Genomic DNA, 13181 nt, shown 5'->3' with positions numbered 1-13181 from the left:
GGAGACCAGGAGCGGAAGCCGTGGCCGAGCCGTCCTTGCGAAAGCCGCACGGCCTCCGGTGGGACCTGGGCCCTCTGCGGTCCCGGAGCGGGAGGGTGGGGGTGAGGTGTGCGGGAGCCTGTTTCTCTCTCCGTCCACCAGGAGGGCCCCGGGAATGCGCCTTTCAGGCCCGAGTGGTGGCGGTTTCACTGCCTTCCCCACCCCACCCACACCACCTTTCTGAACTTAGAAGCCCAGAAAGATAAACTAGAAGTTTCGCCCTCATGAAGGAGGGAGGGATTCATTCATTCCCACCACCCTGCCCCAACCAGGCTGGGCAGTTTCTCTCCCCTGTGCCTCTCTTCCTCGTCAGTCTAGCATTAAAAACCAAGCAATGGCTTCGTGAGCTCACTGCCGCCAAGGTGACGGGAAGAGCGAGTACCAGTAGCTTCTCCACTGCTCCTTACATTTAGGTTACCTGCCTGGGCCCTGTTGGCATTTGAGTTTGCAACGCTGACCTAGGGCATTAACGGAGGAACTGGGCAAACGACTAACAATCCTAATTTCAGGCCTTCGCCCTTCCTTAGAGCATCTCTGGAAAAGAGCTGTCAAAAAGGTTGGTAGCAGGCTGGTGAAAACGGAACTAGAATGCTCGGAGAACTGAGGCAAGAAATCCGGCTAGGAAATTCAACCTCCCTATGGGGCAGGGACCCCTTGCCACATTCTTTCCCCTTCTATGCAGCCAGAGCCTGGGGGCCCTGCCTGTCCCCAAGCGGTCTGTGATACAGCCCTATGGACCCCATCTTTGGCATTAGTGAATGTGGCCTGAGGAAGCACTTTGGCATGGGTTCCTGAAAATCTCCCCTGCTAGGAAATGAAAATAAATATTTTAAATGGAAATAAACTGAAACTCCCCTAAGAGGCATGCAATGAAGCCTACTTCCAGGTCGAGTAGTACCACATTTGGGATGACTTACAAAACTGTAACACGAGGGGGCCTTGGGATAACGGGACTGCTCTGGGTTGGGCTTTCTGTGGACTGGCAGGCTGTGTCCTTATGTCTAAGGGAAGGGGTATCAAGGGCTCAGGGGGAAAGAAGTCCAATAATCAGGGGACCCATGTGCAGGCATTCCACAAAGACCAGGCTGCCAGCTCTTCACTATACTCTCTTCACGGCTCTGCAGCAGTGGCTAGAATTAGCTAAAACTCCCGGGCTGGCAGGAGTCCACTCTGAGTCTTTGTCCACTTGCAAATCCTGGGGGCATTACCTGAAGACAGTTCTCAGTCCCGGGAAAACCAAACCTCACTTACCAAACAGCCGAGGCGCCAGACAGGTGGCCCTGACGGCTCAGCCTCCCCCTACACGGCCTTACCACCTGCTTCCGAGTCTTTCTACAAGGGGGCCCCATGTTCCTACCTCTGTTCCTCTCAACCTACAGAGCAGGATGCTAACAAGCAGAGGAGATTTAAACAAGTTTCTTCCCACTTTTTCTTTCCACTGCCATCATGCACCCAGCCTTAGAAATTGATCCGTTCTTTTACTTATGAAACATTGGACCACTGTTTTCACCTGAACTTGAAGGACTAGTGCCCATTCTAAAACACTAAAACTATATATACTACTATATAGCAGTGCATGGCAAATATTTTCTCGATAGTTTTCATTTCCTTTCATTCATATTATACTATATAAAAGCTATTGGAAGCTCCCCAATACTGACTAGATGTAAAATCCCAAAAGGACTTTGGTAGAAAATTGGTTGTGATCTTATAAACCCAATATCATTTATTAGGGGTTTTTCCTTTGGCAGGAGCCAAGGCAGTCCCCATAAATTTCTATGTTCCTTAGCATGTGGCAATATTTATTTATTTATTTGGAAAATTTGCCTATCGCTCGATATTTATAGATATTTATAAAAGTGTAACCCCACCTCTTTTCTTTCTTCTGTTTAAAAGAAAAATAAAATTTATCTCAGCTTCTCTTAGCTTTTCCTTTCTGTATTACTACATGAAAGCATGTCGGAATATGATAATGAAAGGGATTATGGGAGGGCAGCATTGTGAAAATCCAGATATAGCAATATTGAATTGGAAAAGAGTATCAGAGTTTTAAAATATTCAGTCCTTGCTACTCATAAATGGACTCGGCAGTTTTGGTTAATTCAGACAGAATTACTGAAAACAAGGAAACTTTCCTATCAATATTGAATTTCTGATCACTCTAGCTCTAAAGTGTTTTCTTTAAGGAGAGAATTTTTCATTTGGAAAATACCAACAGACGTAACCACATCAATATCCCAGTGAACCAGCTACTATGTACTTGACACAGACACAGTGTTCCTGCCCTGAGAGTCCAAGCCATGGACTCTATGTCTTCTCTTTCTGACACTGGTGCCCCCAGAATTTTCTTCTTTAGTCTCTATCTGACCAACTACCAAAACAGGAAGCAAAGATGACAATTACACATTTATATCACAATTATATACAAACACACATTTGCATTCTAATTTACCTTAGCTCAAAACTAGTTTTTCCACTGCCTGATGTTAGCCTCTCCCTTGTAACAATTAACATAGAACTTGGTATTTCTGAAATAAAAGGCAGAAGGGGTAAGAGATTCTGTTTCATTTCTGGCCTGAAGGGCTTTAAAATCTGATAACCCAATAAAATGGAACAGTACCAATATAACCATTTTGGAATAAATAGGCCTTCATTCCATTATAGGAGAATTGAACACTGTAGAGAAAAGTTAACATGTGGACATATCCCCTGCACAAGCTTGGAAGAGTTCTTTTCTGTGTCCATGAAAGCTCTCCCTAAGGAAAAGGAAATTTAAAGCTTTTAACACAACATAATTAGTGGAGTAAGGATGGGAGAAGGCAAGTGAAGAAATCTGTACATATCACTTTCGTGATACATTATATAATCTGGCTGCTAGAAGCTTCAGAGATCTAAACATAGGCAGGATGCCCAGTATTTAAAGCCCAATCTTTATCTTGTCCACAGAATTATAAATCCTTGCAGGATAAAGATAGCATCATAACCCTCATACGTATTTGTACAGATACTGTTTATACAGAACTTGTATACATCTTAACTAATTAAGATGTAACCACATCTTAACTAATTTAACATGTAACCACATAGCTGCCACTTCCAGCCATCACAGGGTAACTGGTAATGGATGTGCTGTCATGCCAAAACAACTATAAAACAAAATATATGGGGCAATTGTTTCCACATATGGAGTGGCACAAGACTCTGCTCTTTGGGAGAAAAGAAACAAGTCCCATGATCATCCCCCTTTTCTGTCCTCGGAACACATGACAGGGAGATGGAACCCAGGCAGGGTGGCACCCGCACTGATCTGAAAAAGCAGCTGGACGCTGGGGGGGGCAGGGTAGCTGACAAGAGAGAGGTCTGCATGAGCGCTCACTGCAGGTCTCTGGCCAAGGACGGGGCTGCACCTGCGGCAGGGCCAAATTCAGCAAGACCCTACAAAGACCACCTGCCACAGAACTGGGAGATAAGCAGTGAATGATACCAAAGGCCATAAAATGCTGAGAAGTATCAGAAATCCAGCTAGGCCAGGGCACAGGGGCTCACTGAGCACATCACCATTTAACTGAGATGTAGAAAGGCCATATCTTAGAAGGAGTGAGCCCCAGAGAAAAGAACGCACCCTAAAACTAAATTTAAAATGGAATGAAATAGGCCTGCTGTAACAGAGATTACACCATGCCTGACAAGGCCACAATGGTCTGCTGCTAATTTAAGTGTCTTCCTGTACAAATGAGATGCCATTTAAAGGAAGATGACATAAACCAGACTCCATGCATGGTCTCATCCACACTCTATGAGAAATAAGGGAAAATGGCCCACAGTCAAGAGAAAATGCAATCACTAGAAAGCACCCCAGATCTTGGAATTAGCAGGCAAGAGCTTTAAATAGCTATTATATATATGTTTAAGGGTTTTCAAGGAAAGTATATCAAGGAATACACAGATCAGGAATCTCAGGAAATTTTTTAAAAATCTAGAATTGAGGGTGTCTGGGTGGCTCAGTCACTCAAGGCATCCGACTCTTGATTTGGGCTCAGGTCATGATCTCATGGTTCATGAGTTTAAGCCCTGCATTGGGCTCGGTGCTGACAGCATAAAGTCTGCTTAGAATTCTTTCTCTCTCTCAAAATAAATAAACATTAAAAAGATTTTAATATCTAGAATTGAAAAATAATAACAGAAGAGAAAAATGTATTAAATGGGCTTAATAGATTGGAGATCTAAGAATAAATATCCATTTAATATAAACAATTAATATAAATTATCTAATCTGAACAAGAGAAAAAAAGTTTTAACAAATGTCCAGAGTCTCAGCAATCTGTGGGATAGTATCAAACTGTCCAAAACATGTGTAAGTGGAGTCCCAGAAGGACAGTAGCAGAAAAAGTTTAAGAAATATTTGAAGATATAATAGCCGAAATTTCCCCAAACCGGTGAAAAATGAATGTACTAATACAAGCTCAGAAAACCTCAAGCAAAATAAACACAAAACCACACTTCCGTATATCAGTCAGACTGCTGAAAAACAAAGATAAAATCTTGAAAGCTGTTGCAGATTTTACATATAGGTAAACAGCTAGAAGTATGTATATGTAAATGTATATATGGTATACTTCTTTCCCTTGGTTTCTTTACCACTTAAAGCAAAAATTACAATGTGGTGCTATGGGGTTTATGATATAGGAAGGTGGGTACATATGGCAAAATTATCACAAAATGGGAAGGGTAAACAAAATGGTTGCAGGATGATAGCACTCTATGTGAAATCATCACACAGTATGACCTGTATGGGGTAAGTTATGAATATTGCATACTGTAATTCCTAAAGTAACCACAATAATAATAACGCAAACAAGTATTGGCAAAAAGCCAACGGATATACTAAAAGCGATTACTAAAAAAATATTCAATAATTTCAAAAGGCAGAAAAGGAAGTAGGACAAAAATCATATGGAACCAAAAGAAAAATGACAGTATAAATAAATCCACTCATATCAATAATTATAGCATGTAAATAAATAAAAATACCCAACTATGTGTTGTCTATAAAGATGGATGGAAAGGTACTGTATTAGTTTGCTAGGGCCAACATAACAAAATACCACAGATTGGGTGGCTTTAAACAACAGAAATTTATGTTCTCAGAGTTCTGGAGGCCAGAAGTCTGAAATCAAGTCTGGCAGGGCCTCTCACTTTGGCTTAGAAATGGCGGTCTTCTTGCTTGTTGTCCTCACACGGTCCTCTCTCCGTGCACAGCCAACGCTTAGTGTCTCTCATTGTCCTCTTCATTTAAGGACACAAGTCAGACTGGCTTAGGGCCCACTCTAAACCAGTTGGCCTCATTTTAACTTAATCACCTCTTTCACAGGCCCTATGTCTAAATACAGTCACATTCTGAATTATGTGGGACTAGGACTTCAACTTATGAACTTGGTGGGGAGGGAAAGGGGCACAATTCTCTCAGTGAGTAAGCAAGGAGGCAAAGAAATCAGTAAGGATAGAAATATCTGAGCAACACTATTGATGAATCTCATATAATTTACATTCAAAGGCACTAAACCCAACAACTACAGAATACATACTCTTTCCAAGTACATATGAAATGTCCATCAAGATATACGCATGAAATGTCCATCAAGATATATACGCTGAGTCAATAAACAAGTCTCAACTCAAAAATTCAAAATCTTACAGAAAAAGTAAAATGATTGAATAAATTAAAAAATGAGGAAAAGTCCAGTCTCTCAGGCAAAATTCCAAAAAATTTATGTAAATACTCTGTCCTCAAGGAGGGGGGCATAAACCCCCACTGTGCACACTGACTTTCTCCCAAAGGGTACAGTATGGAAAAGGGGAAAAAAAGCACAACTTCACCATGGAGAAACCTCACAAGCACTATCTCAGCCAGGTGATAAAGGTCAACATCAAAATCAACATCAATAATCAAATGAAGTTAAGTAATGTTCATAGTATGTACTCTTGATAAGTGATAAAAATAATACCTTGCCTCTTGTGTTCCTCTCTCAAAAAACTATAACGCAACTCTAATCATGAGAAAAAAATCAAATTCCTATAGAGCTCTGACAAAACATCCAACTAGTGCTCCTCAAAACTTCCAAGGTGATCAAAAAACAAAGAAAGTCTGGGCACCTGAGTGGCTCAGTGGGTAAAGCATCCGACTCTTGGTTTTGGCTCAGGTCACAATCTCGTGGCTTCATGGGTTCAAGCTCCACATTTGGTTTTGCGCTGGAAGCTTGGGATTCTCTCCCCCTCTCTCTGCCCTTCCCCCACTCATGCTGTCTCTCTCTCAAAATGAATAAACTTAAAAAAAAAATCACTATTTAAAACAAACAAAAAAAGTTTAATAAACTGTCACAGCTAAGAGGGGCCCCTAAGGAGACATGACAACTAAATGTAACATGGTATGAAATGGGATTGGGAATTCTGGAACAGAAAAAGATACCAGGTAAAAACTAAGGAAATCGATAATGCATCAATAGTGATTCATTAATCGCAACAAGTGTACTATATTAATGTATGATATCAATAATAGAGGAAACTGGGGCGCCTGGGTGGCTTGGTCGGTTAAGCGTCCGACTTCGGCTCAGGTCCTGATCTCACGGTCTGTGAGTTCGAGCCCCGCATCGGGCTCTGTGCTGACAGCTCAGAGTCTGGAGCCTGTTTCAGATTCTGTCTCCCTCTCTCTGCGCCCCTCCCCTGTTCATGCTCTGTCTCTGTCTCAAAAATAAATAAACATTAAAAAAAAATTAAAAAAAATAATAGAGGAAACTGAGCATAACATACATGGAAACTCTTGATATTACCTTTAAATTCTTCTGTAAATCTAGGGGCACCTGGGTGGCTCAGTCGTTTAAGCATCTGACTTTGGCTCAGGTCATGATCCCACAGTTCATGTGTTCGAGCCTGTGTCGGGCTTTATGTTGACAGCTCAGAGCCTGGAGCCTACTTCGGATTCTGTGTGTGTCTCTCTCTCTGTCCCTCCCCTGCTTGTGCTCTGTCTCTCTCTCCCAAAAATAAACATTAAAAAAATGAAAATAAAAAATAAACTTTTCTGTAAATCTAAAAGTTATTTTAAAAACAAAGTCTATTCACGGGCACCTGGGTGGCTCAGTAGGTTAAGCATCTGACTTCAGCTCAGGTCATGATCTTGCAGTCAGTGAGTTCCAGCCCTGCATTGGGCTCTGTGCTGACAGCTCGGAGCCTGGAGCCTGCTTCAGATTCTGTGTCGCCCATTCTCTCTGCCCCTCCCCTGCTCCCCTTCTGTCAAAAATGAATAAACACTAAAAAAAAATTTTTTTTAAAGTCTATTCAAAACATAAGAGACCCTTAAATATGGAGAACAAACAGAGGGTTAGTGGAGGGGTTGTGGGAGGGGGGATGGTCTAAATGGGTAAAGGGCATTAAGAAATCTACTCCTGAAATCACTGTTGCACTATATGCTAACTTGGATGTAAATTTAAAAAAAATAATAAATTAAATGAATACTTCAAAAAAACAAAAAAAAAAACCCAAAGTCTGTTTAAAAATGTGTATGGAAATACAAAGGACATGAAACAGCAAAAGAAAAGGAAAATAAAGAATCCAAAAATAGACCCACATTTACACGGTCAACTGATTTTTTGACAAATGAGAGCCAAAGCGATTCAGGGAGAAAGGAAAGTCTCCAATGCTGATGGAATAACTGAATATTCGTGTCAAAAACCATCAACCTTAACCCCTTATACAAAAACTAATTCCAGAAACATAAAACAATCTCCACAAGCCAGGGTTAGGCAGAGATTTCTTAGAAAATAGGAAGCCATAACCATAAAACAAACACAATGGTAAATCAGTCTTATGAAAATTAATAATTTCTCATTAAAAATACTACTTAGGAAAAAAATATTATGTGACAAATATAAAAAAGAGTATTATGGATACACAAAAGTATATGCTCACACATGCACACATATAGCTGACAAAGAACTTGTATCTCTACAATATATAAAGAGCTCAATATCAAAAACACAATTTTAAAAAAACATTTTGCAAAGGAAGCTAGCTATACAGATGGGTAATGAGTATGTGACAAAATGCTCCATATCATTAGTGAACAAGAAAATGAAAAATTACCACCTCTGCAAGGTATTACTACATATCCACCATCATGGCTAAAATTGAAGACTGAGGATATCAATGTTGGTGATAATGTAAAGCACCCAGAACTCTCACACTTCACTGGTGAGCATTAAATAATACAACCACCCTGGAGAAAGGTCAAATTTTTTGTATATTAAGCATACACCCACAACTACCCTCCTAAATGGTTACCCAAAAGGAACGAAGTCATATGTTCACAAAAGACATGGTAAAAAAAAAAAAAAAAAAAAAAAAGTATTCTTAGCAGCTTTCTCATAATGGCCCACAAAGTAGAAGTAATCCAAGTGCTCAACAACAGAATAGACTGTGTATATTCGCTGGAATTTAATGCAACAATAACAAGGAAGACAAGATTAGCAATGAGCACACCTGGCATCCAGATTTTGGTTTCTAAATGCCATTTCCACTAAAAGGAACGAGGCTCTTTGGAGAAGTGGATTCCCAGGACAGGGGCTGGGAAAGAATAATCTGAGTAGAGAGCACCTTGTTATGCCGGAAAGTAAAGACGTGCTTAAAGAATGATGGGAACAGATTAACAGAACACAAGAAGCATCCTGAAAGGATTCCCACAGGACACCTCTGGGACAATCCTGAGCACAAAATAACAACAGGGCTGGATTCTGAGTCACTGAATATCCCTGAGTTTATAGTGATATAAATAAATAGGTAGGGAAGATGGGAAAGTTCTTTCTTTACTTAAAATACCAACTAGTAAATACAGAATCAAAAATGGAGTTAGAAAATAATCAGGTGGAGGGGCGCCTGGGTGACTCAGTCAGTTAAGCATCCGACTCTTGATTTCAGCTCAGATCATGATCTCACAGTTTGTAAACTGAGCCCCATATCCAGCTCTGTGCTGACAGCACAGAGCCTCCTTAGGATTCTCTCTCCCTCTCCCTCTCTCTGCCCCTCCCCTGCTGGTATATGTGTGTACACATTTTCTCTCTGTCTCTCAAAATAAATAAATAAAGATTTAAAAAAATAACCAGTGGAGACTAACAGAGAGGGCAGAAACTCACGAGGAATCACATAAATAGCAACTTTATGGTGGACAGACTTGGTGATACATCACATATGTCCTGATGAGACTCATCAAGGACACTTCCTCTCTAGGGTAATTCCAACAAAAAGCACAACCTGAATCTAATAATGAGAAGTATCAGGAAAAAAACATTTTTTTGTGTACACACACACACACTTTTTTTTTTTTAATAACAAAGTCAAGAAAGACAAAGAAAGACAAAGAAATGGCTCCAGACCAGAGAGGAATGAAGAGACCTGACAGCTAAATGCAGTACATGGTCCTGGACTGGATGCTGAACTGGGGAAAAATTAGCCATAAGGAACATCAATGGAATAATTAGAAAACTTTAGATATGGTCTGTGGACTAGATAAGACTGTATCCACATCAAATCTCTGTGACTTTATATGAGAACATCCTTGACCCAGGGAAACACAAGAGCCTGAGGTCTCCACCTTACTCTCAGGTGTCAGGGGGGAAACACACACACACACACACACACACACACACACACACACACACAGAATGACAAAGCAAATGTGGCAAAATGTAAGCAAGTGGGGAATCTTGGTAAAGGGTATACAGGAATTCCCTGTATTATTCTTGTTACTTTTCTGTAGGTTTGACATATCAAAACCAAAAGGCTACCAAAGCAGATACACATGTACATACATTACTACAATTATTCTCCATTTAGTATAAGGAAACAGCAGCTCAGGCTATTAAGAGACTTGTTCATCCACAAAACTACTATGAGCCAGGACTAGAACTTGCACACAGGTCTTCTGACCACATACCTTTCCTGTGTCACTGACTGCTCCCATCAGATATTAATCAATCAACAAATGCTCTCCATAATCCTGAGCATAGGCCACAGGGTCACACCACCTCCCCATCCCATTAGTCCTCCCCTGCCACCACTCTCCCAACTCCCCCTGCAGGTCAAACACGCAAAGCAAGATCCCTCCTCAGGGTCTCTGCATTCTCAACTCCCTGCCTAGGGTGCTCTTCTCCTGGAGACCAGCAGAGCTCACTCACGCCCTTCACAACTCTTGAAAACACCTTAGAAAGCCCCCTCGCACTTACCCTTAATAAAGCAGCATCCTCCCTCCCATCTTGATCCCCTTACCTTGCTCCATTTCTCTCTCCCATTGACCACACTCTGACATGTTACGTATTTATCTGTCTTCCCTGAAAGACTATACACTCCTCAAGGATGGAGTCTACTTTTTGTCCATTTCTAGATATTTGCAGCTCTTGTAACAGTTCTAATAGTTCTTATAACACCTGGCACGTGTGTGCCATGCTTGAAAAATATGTATTGAGGGACCAGATAAATGAACAAATGCATGGGATTCCAAATAAATGTGCAACTGAATTTTTCTGGAAATTGATTCTTAAGTGTATATGGAAGAATACAGGTGCACAAATAGCTAGGACAACTATAAAAATGAAACAAGAAAAATGGCACAAAAATAGCCACATATAGCAACACAACAGGAAAGAGTCCAGAAATCAACCCATACATATATGGTCAATTAACCTATGACAAAGGAGTCAAGAACACGAATGGGGAAAAGATGGTCTCTTCGGCAAACAGTGACGGGAAAACTGCACAGGTATGTGCAAAAGAATGAAACTGGACCAGTTTCTTACACCATACACAAAAATAAACCCCAAATGGATTGAAGTACTCAAAGTGAGACCTGAAGCCATAGAATTCCTACAAGAAAATACAGGCAGTAGTTTCTTTGACATAAGCCATAGAAACATTTTTCTATGTGTTTCCTCAAGCGAGAGAAACAAAAGCAAAACATAGTATCTTGCTGGACTACAGCAAAATAAAAGGTTTTTGCACAGCAAAGAAACCACCAACAAAATGACAAGGCATCCTCTCCCGAGTGGGAGAGGATATCTGCAAAAGATAATCTGATTGGAGGTTAATATCCAAAATATATAAAGAATATATACGACCCAACACTAAAATAATGAATAATCCAATTAAAAATTGGGCAGAAAACCTGAAGAGACATTTTTCCAAGAAGACATACAAATGGCCAACGGATACATGAAAAGATGTCCAACATCACTCATCATCAGGTAAATACAAATCAAAACTACAATGATGGGAAATGCAAGCTGGTGCAGCCACTCTGGAAAAAAGTATGTAGGTTCCTCAAGAAACCAAAAATAGAACTAGCCTACGACCCAGCAATTGCACTACTAGGCATTTATCCACGGGATACAGGTGTGCTGTTTCAAAGGGACACGTGCACCCCCATGTTTATAGCAGCACTATCAACAATAGCCAAAGTATGGAAAGAGCCCAAATGTCCATTGATGGATGAATGGATAAAGAAGATGTGATATGTATACACACACACACACTGGAGTATTACTCGGCAATCAAAAAGAATGAAATCTTGCCATTTGCAACTACACAGATGGAACTGGAGGGTATTATGCTAAGTGAAATTACTCAGTCACTGCAAGACAAATATCATATGATTTCACTCATATGAGGACTTTAAGAGACAAAATGTGACAATAAGGGAAGGGAAACAAAAATAATATAAAAACAGGGAGGGGGACAAAACAGAAGAGACCCATAAATATGGAGAACAAACTGAGGGTTACGGGAGGGGTTGTGGGAGGGGGGATGGGCTAAATGGGTAAGGGGCACTAAGGAATCTACTCCTGAAATCATTGTTGCACTATATGCTAATTTGGATGTAAACTTAAAAAAATTAAAATTAAAATTAAAAAAAAAAAACACATGGCTGGGATAAAAAAACAACAAAAAAAACCCAGGTCCTTCTAAATATTTAAGAAATGCTGAATACATGAATTATATAGTAAGCTCTTTTATAAAGAGAACTGCTTTTTTTGTTCATATTAAATTCTCAAGATGTAAAAAAAAAAAATTACAATGAGATACCACCTCACACCTATCAGAATGGTTAAAATAAAAAGCACAAGAAACAACAAGTGTTGGCAAGGATGTGGAGGAACAGGAATGCACTGCTGGTGGGACTGCAAACTGGCACAGCCACTGTGGAAGACATTATGGAGGTTCCTCAAAAAATTAAAAATGTAATTACCATGTGATCCAGTAATTCCACTACTGGGTATTTACTCAAAGAATATGAAAACACTAATTCAAAAAGATATCTGCACCCCCATGTTCATTGCAGCATTATTTACACTAGCCAAGACATGGAAGCAACCCAAGTGTCCATCAACAGATGACTGGATGAAGATGTGGTGTACATATGCAATGGAATATTACTCAGCCATAAAAAAAGAGATCTGGTCATTTGCAACAACATGGACGGAACTAGAGTGTATTATGCTAAGTGAAATAAGTCAGAGAAAGACAAATACCATATGATTTCACTCATGTAAAAATTAAGAAACAAATGAACGAAGGGAAAAAGAGACAAAAAAGCCAATACTTAAATACAGAGAACTGGTGGTTACCAGAGTGGGGGGAGGGGATAGGTGAAACAGGTGAAGGGGATTAAGGGTACACTTATCATGATGAGCACTGAGTAATGTAATAGCATTGTTGAGTCACTATATGGTACATCTGAAACTAATAAAACACTGTATTACACTTTAATTAAAAAAAAAAAAAAAAAAAAAGGAAAAAGAAACCAGAGGAGTTATTCACCCTACAAGAGATCCAGTTGCAAAGCTACAGTAACTATGATACTGTTATGGGAATACATAGCTCACTAAGAACCAAGTCCACAGACTCCAGCAAATATGGGCCCATGGGGGTATGAACAGAGTAGAATCACAAATCATTTGGAAAGTAGAGACACCTAATAATGATGATGGGGTAACTTTTTCACCACCCGGAAAAATAATACAAAACTGAATTCTTACCTTATGCCATACAAAAATAACCTCCAGATAATCTAAAGATTTAGCATTCAAATAATCATCTAAAGC

The sequence above is a fragment of the Prionailurus viverrinus genome, chromosome B4, assembly GCF_022837055.1.
Source record: "Prionailurus viverrinus isolate Anna chromosome B4, UM_Priviv_1.0, whole genome shotgun sequence".
NCBI classification, from domain to species: Eukaryota; Metazoa; Chordata; class Mammalia; order Carnivora; family Felidae; genus Prionailurus; species Prionailurus viverrinus.
The sequence above is the reverse complement of the archived record's forward strand: the minus strand, read 5'-3'. Positions refer to the sequence as shown.